Raw genomic sequence first — 13,045 nt, 5'->3', positions numbered from 1 at the left:
GCACTTGGAGTCGAGGTGCAAGAGCACAAGGAGCAGGAAAGGGCTGACTCTCGGGTTATTAACGCCGCTGGTATTCCAGTAGCTGCAAGAGGACCACTTTTAATTTATTTAGTTTTAAATAAAGATGGTTCTTTAATTTCCTGCAAACAGCTCAAAGCATACAAGGATCCCTTGGCTGTACTTTACAGAATTCACGTGGGAGAGTACAGGAAACCCAGAAGGGAGAGAAGGAAACACAACCACCCTCACCCTCTGCACCACGCACACGCTCCGCTCTCGAAGAACGCTGCCTCGGACTGCCGGGCCCCGGCAGCCCTGCGTTCCGTTCCGTTCCGCTCCCTCCTCTCCCCTCCCCTCCCGCTGCCGGCGGCCCGAAGGGAAGGGAGCTGCTCCAGGGCAGGGCGGGCTGCAGGGGGCATCCGAGCGCTAAGAGCCTCGCAATCAGAGCCGGGCCGAAACTCTTGGTTTCGGGGCCCTGTGGCATCGCTGCCGTGGTGCCAGGGAGCCCGGACAGACAACGCCGTGCGCAAGGGAGATTTACAGACCCGGGGCGCTTGGCTCAGCTGGTTAGAGGCTCCGCTCCAGAGCAATAACACGTTGGCCCAGCCGATTTCTTACTTAAGTCATTTCCAGGAGCAGGAGAAAATGCAGAATTGTGCAGTGCTATCGGGCAGGCCATTCGTTCAGCGCTGTGTCACCCTAAGGTGCAGAGCCTCGCTCCAAGCAGTGCGTGCTGCTCCTCTCCCACAGCTGGTGAAGCCTCAGCAGCTGCACGCACCACCCTGAGCAAGGCTGGAGCCAGCCTGAAGAGATGAGCTGCAGGAGAGCTGTCACCTCTCCTGTTGCTGACACCTGCATGGAGGATCTCAGACACCCCTTTGTCCCTGTGTTCCACAAAGTGAGGACCAGCAGCTCTCATAAAGTTTGCAGAGGTGTTTTAGGGACTTGCACTCACTGCTTTTCAGTTACAGTGAAAGTAGGACATTGTCCTGACTGTGCTCCTTACTCATAGATCTGAACGTACTGGAAAGCAAAATCATCCATCCAGGAAGGACTTTCTCAGGACACATCACACTCACTTCACCAGCAATGAATCACAGAGGTAAATTGTTTCCCTTCTTGTTACCAACTGCTCCCTCCAGTAAGGATTTAGGTGGTTTGAACCAAGACATTACTGTTTTCTAAGAAACTCCCAGTGCTGTGTCTCTCTCTAGCTTCCTGGAAGATGCAACACTCACAGTGTCTCAAACAACTGTGTCTGTTTTGAGTAGAAAGAGCAATAGTTTGGAGATGATTTGGACTTGAGACACTGGATCAAGCCCAGAGGGAACAGGAAATAAGCACTGCTCTTATCTGCAACATCAACGCGTTGTGTTCAGCAGCCCGCATAGACAGCAGGCATCTGTTCTACAGCTCTTCTTACAGGGAAGAAGCATTCATACATTTTTATCCCAGGATCCTTAAATAGCCCTACACTGTGTGAAAACTGTCAAACCCTTCACTGTAAATCCTAGGCAGGAGGGAGTTAAGCTCCCAGCCCTGCACGTCCCAAAGTTTTCCGTAGTTCAAATCTCCACCTAAGCTCAGACAAAATCCTTGATTCCCAGTGACAGTAAAGGATTGCATTTCCATTACGAGCTTGTCATCTACTCCCTTTGTGACATTACTGCACAGTATTTATCTAAGTAACTCGATAAGCTCTTCTGAGTTTTCTTGCACTTTTAAATCAACCCACTGTTGCTACAGATAAGCAGCCATTTTGGGTCACTGGAGAGCAAACTTCAGATAAGAAAACTCTCCAGGAGGCCTCTGCCAGTCTCCTCTTGCTGGCAGTCTTTTGTTTCTCCCTTTCTTAATACACAGGATCTCTATGAGGTTGTTCTTACTATGTGGGAAAGTACAGTGATTGCTTTCACAAGCAGTTGTGGAATCCATTCTGCTCTTGGGACTCCCAGAGCCCAGATTTGCACGTCCCACTTGTGTATGTGAACTGATGTGGGTCACATCGGGATGTGCACACATCCTTACTGAGATACCTCAGCCTTTGCCCAGCACTCCTGCAGCATGGTCTGAAGGCTGGTAAGGCTGTCAAATGCTCTGCTCCCTGAAACCAAGGTTGATATTTATTTACCTCCCTTAATAGGTCATCATCTGAGTCAGTAAACCTTATTTTCCTGCTAAAGGCCATTATTTCTGGAGCTGAGACACACCTGGTAGAACCGTTCTGAAACATCTGACAGCGCAGCTCAGCTGGATTTGGTGTGTATTCAATTTTTTTTTATCCACTTTGCCAAATAACTTAAAAATACCAAACTAGTATAGAAAGCTTGCCTACACACAACTGTTTCTCCATGTAGGTAAAGCTTGAGTAGGAATTTAATGAGTTACCCTGCTTTCATCTTATTTTTTGCAGCTTTCAGGAATAGAAAGGAGCTGTTGTGCTGTTTGTGCTGTTCTGGCCATCCAGCACAGATCTCCAGAACAGCCCATGTCAGAGCCCTCTCCTACACCTTGTCTACATTCCTGTTCTTGCCATCATTGTCCCATCTAATGATTAGAAGGGATTGCCCACAGCCACAAGGGAATGAGCCAGTGCAGGCCTTTTCCTGCTTTTCAGAATCAACAGTTCCTTACACCACTTCAATATTACACAGCATTTCCCAGAGGATGAGGACCCAGGCTACCAGATGAGCTCACCGTAGTCTGATTTCAGCTCTGCCTGTAACTCACAACAGCAGACCAGCTTCTCATCCTTGGTGCAGCAAGACTTTGAACAGCACTTATCTCTGAAGTCAGTTTAGAGCCCAGTGTATTAGAATTTCTAAAAATGATCCTCTAAATACCATTTATTGTGATAAACTACTCCTCATTAACTGATCGACCTTTTCAAAAACTTGTGAAAGAGACAGGAACGTTTTGATTGGCTCCAGTTTGCAAACAGATTATGACATTACCTGTGTGATATGCCAAAACTACATATCATATAGAGCCAAAAAAGCAAGCCAAAAAGCAAGCCAGACTGCATTTCTCTCCTAATGCCACACTGGGATCTCTGGAGAGTGTGCTATGTCTAAAACCAGCCTTTATTACCAGGAGCACATTGGAAGAATTCTTTTTATTGTCCTGTATTAGAGATTCTGCTCCTCTAAAAATCACCAGAGGAGGCAGACCTGGTGTTCAGACTGCACCTGACTGTAAGGAGAGCATCCTAGACTGCATGGATCTGTTATGCTTACTAAACCTGCCTTGCTTGTCATTAGGACATGCATTGGGTACCCTGACACACAAGGTACACCTCCAGCTATAAACTCGCAGCATTCCCAATTCAGGTGGCTTAACTGAGCACTGAAGATAATCAATAATAGATTATTTGCTGCTGCTGAACTGGCGATTGTCATTATTTGCTGAGTTTCCTTTTTCCCTACAGAAGTGCACACAGCTCCACACACTGTTATTTGTCAGTCTGTCTTTCTCTGCTTGAATTTCCACCCTCTCTCCTAACCACCATACCTGCCATCAGTGAATACCTAACATCTGTTATCTTTCTGATTTCTCTACATGTAATTGGCTCTAAGCATATATTCCTTTGAAGAATCTCTCTGCCCAGCAAATGAGCACTGTGATTACTTTGCCGAGTGCTATGCCTGTCCATTATTTACAAGCTTCTATCATGCCCCAGCAGCAGGAATGCCAAACATGGGATTAAAGAAAGCAACAAAGCAAGAACAAAAGCCAGGTTTCCCTGGCAGCACAATTTATATGCCTTTCTAATGCGTTGCCTAATCTGCCTCACAGAACAGTGACAGCTCCCTGTTGAAGAGAAAAATAAATTATACCTTAATTAAGCACTGTTTTTGTGCTTTTCTTGTGTCCCTGGTAAGGGAAGACTGTGCCATTCTAGCTGCATCCCTTTAGAGAAAAATGCATGCATCTTTATTTAGAGCCTTAAAAACTTGGAAATACTCCATAGGGAAGACAGGTCCCTAACATTTCTGCAGCCACACCTCTGTCCGTAATGTTGCATGGTCATTTTTTCATTGGCTTCTGGTGGGGTAAAAACCCCATGTGCCTTTTTTCCGATTTCTGTCTTGTACCCACATCTTCTCTTACTTTCTCATGCAGCTCTAGCCTCAGCTTTTGGGATTATCCAGAGGCTTTTAATCTGAGGTGAGAGCTTGCTATAGGAATAGCAACTGAATGTCAAAGCTCAAGTTCTTTTCTCAGCTCAGCTGCTAATGCATACATTTATTTTTTTCTTACCCTACTTTTAATTCCCAACTACTTCTCCAGAAGGAAAGTTACCCTGTTTGGAGATGCTGCTTTGTGCAGGCTGCAAGAGCGTGGATAACCTGATTCAAGGAACAAGAAGAAAAGGGAACAGACATCCAGTTCTGGTGTAACTCTAAATTACTGTGTGGCTCACTACAATCGCTTGGACCTTCAGATGTGTTGGATAATTCCATGACAAAAAGCAATTGGGGTTTTGTGGCTAACTGTATCCTCCAAATGTAGCTTCTCTCATGGGAAAGTTTGAGAACTCTTCAGTGTCTGTAAGTAATAATCCATGCTGAGGCTTTGAACTTGCATCACAAGATTATCTTTCCTAGACATGTAGGGTTAATTATCTGTAAAATCTCCACTCTCCTGGGAAATTTGCCCCAAATCAATAAGTACATTATTAGGGTGCATAATCAATAGATATTAAGATGTTACAATCACAAAATAAACAAGAGAGTTAGGCGAAGTAGATTATGATGACAAAAGAGAATAAACGGAAGGCTTACCCTTATGCTGGGCTCACCCACAAAACACCAGAAGGAGGGATCTCCAAACGAGATCCTTCTGCACTGGCTGCCAGCTCTTCAATAGGTCTAGGAGAGGTGCAGCCTGGCTCCACCCCTTCCGGCAGCACAGGTGAATTGCCTTCAGCTGTGCTCCTCTGGCTGACTCATGGCTCACCTCAGGTGATCAATCAGAGGTTCAGGCCCTGACTCAGCAGTTCCCATACATAGGGATTCCACAAACTGCCTTGACCTACCTGGTATTTCCATAAGCAGAGGCAGTGTACTACATGGAACAGAAATTTGTGCATCTGTGTGCCGTGTTCTGGTGCACAGTGCACCTCTTACCAGTATGTCTCATGCACTTGGACAGAGGTTTGGACTGAGAACTGTCTGCATAATGACTAATGTAACTAGAATTCAATCTTGATTTTTCCCTCTACACATCATGGTACAAAAAAGAAAACATTAAGTCTGGACTGCTAAAAGCTAGGTTGAAGTGTTAGACCACATCACAGTAACAGCAGTTAACAAGGCTAAATGTCCCCTCTCATAGCCTATTCCCAGCTTTCCCTATACTGCTGTAGTAAGCAAAGCCTGTTTGTTTTTCTAGCACAAGCTGACCTTCTGTGCAGTCAATATCTAAAACACATTGTCTGAGAAGAGGGAGTTCACAACATTGGATTATGCAATTATATGAGAGCACCCAAGCGTTTTGCAATGCAGACTGCATCCAGTCCTGCTGACTAGTTGTGATTTTCAAATACATTGGAACTGGCACGTCTTGAAATGTGAACTCTTTGCAGATGGCTGTAACTGCTGTAGGCAAAACTCCACTATGATATTCTAAACAGCTCCCTATTGTGTGGCTCTGGGGCATGTGAGACAGGGAAAGATGTGAGCAGAAAGACATTTGCAGCTCCAGTTCTGTTGTTTTTCAGATGGGCCAAGGCAGGTAAGTGGAGCTGGGAATACTTCTGTAGCAACCTTTCTGCCTGTGAAACTTCCCGTTTGAAGGGTCCAAGAGGGGTCAGGATGTAGAAGAAATACAGAGAGTAACAATTAGCTAGCTGCTATTTTGAAGACATCTAGAAGAGCCAGGTGCTGAAACTCCACAGAAGTATAGCTTTGTAACAGAACTATAGAATGGAAAAGGACCAGATGAGTTCTTTCATAGCTTGAACATATACATAAAATTACTAGCAAGTGTAATATCCTGATTATCCTTACGGAAGCATTTGTATCCTTGTGATTTTGATATTTCAGATTTCCTATTTTAAATGTGAATTGTTCAGGGCAAATTACATTTGAGGGGGGAGCATTTTTTGTTTTCATGTTTTGGTAAAATATACCATATGTTACCAAACTGAGCTGTTGAATTTGGAGGAGTTTGCAAATCTCAGAGATGGTACAGAACTACAGAACTTGCAGACTGTGACCACAATCCCATTAAAAAAAACACAAATTCAGACCCAGTACTTCAAGCTCTGAATTGATTTAGCTCGGTGAATATTTGGACTAACTCCACTAAACCAAGGGAACTGTTTTTATTGCACCATTGTAATTGGCAAAATCTGACCTATTGAAAGGGATTCTGGGAAGCAAGGGTATAGATCAAATCTTTTCATCCTTGTAATTGAAATCTTAAGTGCTCTATGTAGCTTAAATTTAGATATTAGAGAGAGGAAACATTGTCTTCTCTACTCCATGAGGAAGCTAGCAGATTGGATGATTTGCCCAGAGCTATACTTTCTGAAAGATCTAAGGACTGAACTAGACTGCCCCAGTCTCAGTGTCTCAACCACAGGTCATTGTTCCCTTTGAAATGGTTTCTGAAATCATTATTATACTGACTGGAAGCCAAACTACTGGAAACACATTCTGCCAGTGAACCACAGGCTATGGTTAGGGACTCTTTCCTCACGCTGCCTAAAAAGTTTCACAATATAGCCCTTAGTTTTTCATGGCACTAGAAACATATTCTGGCTTGAAGAACAGATAGATTTACCAAGATAAATCTTGCCTTTGAAAGTAGTTTTCAATTTTTATTGAACAGGACTTTCCCATGGGAAAGAAACACAGTGTGCTGCTTCGTGCCAACATTCCCTTTCCCTGTAACTACAAGTTTATTAATAGGGAAGAGGGGAGTTCATCTGAGCAAAAAATAAACAGAAGTTGTATCAAATGGTGGAAACATGAGCACCTGAGATGTCAGATACCATGCTAATCCATCGGTTCTTTAATCTGGGTAGCTGACCTATTTGCTTTCTTGTACTCTGCTCTGCCAATTTCCCCTCTTAGCTAAAAGTGCTATGCTTTGAGCTACTCCAGTTTTGTTGGTAAATTATATAGGATGAGGTCTGCTGCAAATCTGTTGCATTAATGTAATACAAATGACCAGAAACTGCAAAAGCTGTCAACTCAGAGTCTCCTGTGGCGTGTTTGGAAATATGTTGGCTGTAAAAAGAATTGAAATTAAAAGCAAGGAAGGAAGGAGGACTGGCATGCAGATGGCTTTTGTAGGGCTGGTGTCACTCAACTACAGCCAGAAAAAAAATTCCTCTCTGCTTTTTTAGATAACTTTGCAAAGAGGATGTGTTAGTATTATTTCCTGACACTGGGGGGCCGCTATCAGTGCTGTGACACTGGGAGGCTGCTGTCAGTGATGAGAGACTGCATCTCAGAGAGGAAAGGGCCGTGTAAACCAGTTGTCATTCCCAGCTACACACAGATCTTACTTTCTGAATAACTCCATGATGATCAAACTAAAACTAAGACCATAACTTCATTGCCTCTTTCCTTCTGATGACTGTATCCAAGCAACCGTAGGATCTACCACATGTGAGATGCAGAAAAGCTTTGTTTTCATAATTATTTTCTGTGTTTTTTATTTTTGTTGTTGTTTCTTATAAATTTACAAATGTTTGCGTTCACAGAGATTTATTTCTCCCATCACGATGCTCAAAGAATACAGTGACACCAATTTTAGGACCTGCCGTTAGAATTCCTGCCTTCCCAGACAAACAGGTCATTTAGCCTCACGGCACCTGCCCTGAACTGGATCATAAGCTAACTAAAGTCAAGGGGAGTTTACCTCTGCTCTAAATTAGATCTACACAGCTAACTTGCAGACACACTGAAAAGATCTATGCAACAAGTAAGAATTAAGTGTTAGCTTTTTCAACTTGCTCTTTTGTCTTAATGAAAACAACCACAGTTTGTGGTGCACAGTGATCATTCCAGCGACAAACGCTGGGCTTCTGCTGCCCTTCTTCCTGTAATGGAGAGACTACCCAGAATGTTAAAATCAAAGAATCATGTAATCAATAAGGTTGGAAAGCACTTAACCTCTCACTTAGCAAAACACTTTACCCTGGACTGATAAACATTTGGCTTCGAGTGAGCACCTTAAAGTGTGCTTAGGCAAAGCCTGTGCAATAGCAATTAAAATCAAGTACTAACATGACTTCAGAGTAAATGCTTCTGTCATATGACTGCTATGGCACTGAAATATGGACTTAAAATCAGTGCTGTACCTGTGTTACATCTTGAAGAAAAACACTTCCCAGCTCTGGGATCTCTGCCCCTATTGTGACCAGTGTTGGGGCCTCCTCAGGAGGTATTCCCCATCAGAAAACAATGGGGACTTTTTCCTTGTGAACTGCAGAAGCAGGCAGTAGCTGATTATTTCTCAGTTGAATTAATTCTTCAGTTTTGCAGTGAGAACAAAGGCAAACAAACTTGTGAGCTGCTGGATCAGGAAAAACTGAGCTCAGATATGAGAGAAAGTGACAGGGGTTTATTTTGATCCTTCCTGGACATTCATCTGCCATGAATGCAAACAGTTTCCCATTTGATGCCGTGAGGTGAGAGACAGAATCTTCAAAAATTTGGCTCAGATCCTGCTAACATTTACGTTCTGCTTATCCTGATTCTGGGGCAAACCTTTTCCAGAGACATTGTTACTGTGTAAACTGATGAGTGTGATGCAGACTGAAGAAGAGTTGGCAGAAAATTGAAAGACGGAATTCAAATGCTGACAAGCATTACCCAGGACCTTTTTCTCTCTAGAAGTTATCAGCAAGATTGGAGCTCGTGTTTGTGCAGAGCTGGGACAGCAGAGCCCCACCACTAGCATTACTGACAGAACTGGGCTATTGAGCTGGGCTGTGCTTTCTAGCACTTCCCGTCTAAAGAAATTTTTTTGCCAGCCACCCCAGGTAACTGAATAAACTGTATCAGCAGGCTACACCCTTCTCTGCTGGGAAGACAGGAGAACAGGACCGCAGCAGTGAGATTGCAGTGCAACTGCAGTGTGCCCACACATAGAATGCGGCTAGGGAGTAAAAGCTTGACCACCACAAAACAAGTCTGTTCAGAGCTGGATTTTTCAGTCGCTTTGTTACGTAGGTGCCCTGATTCAGCTGGACACAGAAGTGTACCTCCAAGCCTGACTTTATCAGGACAACTTCTGTTTAAAGGTGTTGGCTGAGTCAGGGCCAGTAACAGGAGCCATCACTAACACCGTACCTTTCAGTTTTACAGCCCAGGGTTTCACATTGTCCACACCTTACTCACTCTGCCTTCCTAGAATGTTTCATGCACTGGAGCAAGACCACAAAGTACTTATAAGCCATGTGTATAACTGATTAACACGGCTCATATCTGTTGCAGGAAGAAGATGCATGAGACACCCAGGTTAGCAAAAGAATTGGCACAAAGGATTTTTGGCACAAAAAAAAGCTAGGGATCAAAATTTAGCTTTCTAAGTATATGGTTTTAAATTACCTCTATTTGTATGAACTGCTCTGTTATATGAGACTCTATTGCTATCATGATTAAATCTTCAAGAAAATCACACCTGATAATTACAGGACCAGAACGGAGAACATTTATACTGAGGTATGCTTTAATATAAGAAACTCAAATCAAACATACATGTAAAAAAATATGCCTACTGGACTTTATAAAGAGTGTTACTGTGCATAAGCAGAATGCAGAATATATGTTTCTCTATTTTCTGTAGCATCATCAGAAAAATATGTATCTGCATGTACACTGTGCTAGTTGGGTGGGGACTGTTTGCTGGTTGAAAAGTTAAGCATATGCATGTAGCTTTGGGTCTTTACACTAACATGAATGTTTTCATTTAAAGGAAGTTTTGCACAGTCTTGCATAGAAAATTTAGGCTAGCTTACTACTTCTTGAACTCATGCTAATGTATGCTGTTTGCTGGTTAATCTGTGGATGCACTAAGTAGCTTAAATACTGTATGACTATAATCCAAAGCCCAAACTGTATGTGGAGTTCTAACAGGGATTTGGCTGGTATATGCTCTTAAAGGTGACTTTAAAAAGAAAAAGAAATATATATATAACTGTTTGTTTACTGAGAATGTATACAGAAACGGTCTAAAGGGATTTTAAGGATGTGTTTTTTCACTTCTCCTCACAAACTCCCATTTGACCAAAATTGTTTATTATACATAAGCATTCCACCAGGTGAAGAATCCTAGTTCAAATGTTTAGTGTCTGCACCCTAATGGGAACAGAGTATCAGTCCATGAATATGAACAGCACCTTACCAGCTTCTCTTCGTGCTGGCACAGGCAAGACAACCAATAGTTTGCAACTCCCAAGGGCTCACAGATTAAGACATAAAACTCCTTCACATGAAGCATTTTGCCAACAGATCAACACAGAATAAAGCAAGAAGTTGTTTTCATTCTAGTTTAGATGGCAGTTTCTTCATTCTGCTTTTATTTTCATTTTAGTCTCACCCATCCCCACTCTCTAGGCTTTCTTTCTTTTTTTTTTTTTAAGGCATGGTCCAATTGATGCTTTGTGCATGGTTTCTGTGTGACCTTCAGTATTTTCCTCTTACAGTCAAACCTCAGTCCATCATCTACCTTGAGACCTGATCCAGTTGTATACAGCATCGTGCACAGAACCTTTGCTCCCCAGTGACAATCACTGACTTGAACAGAGCCCCGCACGCAGTTCGTATTGCAGCTCTGGGTCTCTGGCTACCAGTTTGTTGTGCAGAAGGAAAGGAAGGGGTTACTTTTTTTAGCTAGTTCTGAAAAGTAGGGTGTGAGACAAATTAAACTGAGAAAGAAAAAGAATGTAGTGGCTTAGGACACAACACTTTCTATAGATCACTTTGTCTTCTCCCTTCAAAATTCCGCTTGGTCTTTAACATATATTACAGCTATCATATTGTTATATATAATTCTAAATTAGAATATTCAAGGAATGTCATAAAATCTGCTGCAGCAGAAACTAGGTCTCTCTCTGTAAATATTTTTCTCTACTAAACAACTTAGCATTACAATAATCCTTGTGAACAAAGAAAAAATGCCAGACCCTAATCAGCACACAGCAGGGGTAGGTCATGAACACATTTATCTTTCTTCTCAAAAGCCTCCCCTGGATAAAGGAAATGCCCTAATACTCAAGGCATCTTGGACACCAGATGGCTGATTATTAGACATTTTACGAAGAGGAAGGAAGTAAAGAGAAACAGCTTGAATTTTCATGGTACTGTAGGGACAGTGAAAAGGAAGGCAGAATGAGAACTTCATCCAAAACTCGCTGACAGGGAAGACCCTGATTTCAAAGGGTTTTGAATAGGAAGGAACGAAAGATCTTGTTTGCTTTTCTTTCTGCAGGCTAATTCTCAGTTCTTCAAGAGCTATAATGATTGATTTGTGAGTATGTTTCCACTGTAGTGATGATAGTGATGATAGTTGAGCCAGTTTTTTTGCAGAAGAAAGGTCTGAGTTTTTAAATATTCCCAACAACGTTGTAACCTTTCTTGAAACTATCTGCAGGTTTTTCATAGGCCTCTTTCTCAGGCCTCTGAGAGCCTGACTCAGTGAGCAGGAGCTTGTGGTAAGGCCAAGAGGAATACTAATATATGCAGGCATTGCTTGCAGAATTCTACCTCCTATGTAAGAATTCTATAGGAATACCAATTGGATGCATTTGGACTCATCCTCTCTTAATACAAGCTGACCCAATCTGTTTTACACTGGCTGAACTAACTAATGCTGTACCTTCAGCTATCTAGACAGCTCTACAGGTTACGGCAAGTAAAACATACTCTAATCATAGATATTTACTGCAATATTTATATATGTATATGTATAATTTATGCTAGAATAGTTATTTTCACCTACCTGGACTTTCAGAAAGCCAACTCCTTCCATGTCTATCTACTACATGGTTCTAGCAACCCTTCTAAAGCAAAGATGTTAATCTTTTCAGGCTCTTCCCAAAGCTTTCTACTTAAGAGCTACAAGACACATGTGCAAGAATGCTTAGGGCAACGAAACTTCACGGGTATTTTACAAGTGAAGGATGGCAGCAGCTCCTCCAAGGTCACAGCATGTGCTGTGGAAGGACATGGTGCCTCAGGTGTGCAGATGAATCTTGAGAACGCGGATGTGGGAGCCAGTGGTCTCTGTGGTCCTGCCCCTCCCATGGAAAGGGATGTGGATTATCCAGCCAGCCCTGCTGATCCCAGCACAGCCTTCTTGTTAGGTATGTGATGAGAGACATAATGAATTGTTTGAGCAGTGAATGTGGTCACCCCATTTCTGGGGCACTGCACAGGTAGATGTGGAAGCAGAGCTGCAGAACTGGAAGCAAGGCCTCCCATGAACAGTGCAAGAATTGATGGTAAAATCTCTCCACAAAGAACAAGCTGCATCAGGAAAAAGCTGGGTTTTTTTTTTTTTTTTTTCCTTTTGTCATTAAAACTGGCAGAGAGAAGAGTTTTGCTGGCAAAAGAAAGGCATATAGAGGTGTGAGGAGTTTCTATTCACTATGCTAATCAAGATAACTACACTGCCAAAACACTGAAGTGCTGTACAGGCCTTAGGGTGTGCAAAAGCAGAACCTGGACTCACTCACTTCTGTGGTCATGTAATATCAAACAAATCCACGAGCACAGACTGCAGTGTGAATAGATGACTGATCTGTCAAACTTCCTTTGCTTTTTTAAAATAAGAAGAATAAAGGGCTTGGGGGAACGGAGTCATGTGGAATAACAACTCTGAAAATTACCATGGGCTTTGGAACATTTCCTCAAAGGTGTAAGAGAGGCTGTTGTGATGCAGCTCTGTAATACACTAATGACAGAGGTACTGGCAAAATCAATTAAAACTTTTAGCTGTGGTTGCAATTCAGGGGCTGTAATCTCCTTACGCAATACACTTGACAGCCTTGTAGAACATGAGCCTTTTTTTTGCACCACAGTAT

This window comes from Lagopus muta, chromosome 20 (assembly GCF_023343835.1).
Source record: "Lagopus muta isolate bLagMut1 chromosome 20, bLagMut1 primary, whole genome shotgun sequence".
NCBI classification, from domain to species: domain Eukaryota; kingdom Metazoa; phylum Chordata; class Aves; order Galliformes; family Phasianidae; genus Lagopus; species Lagopus muta.
Note: the sequence above shows the minus strand (reverse complement) of the source record.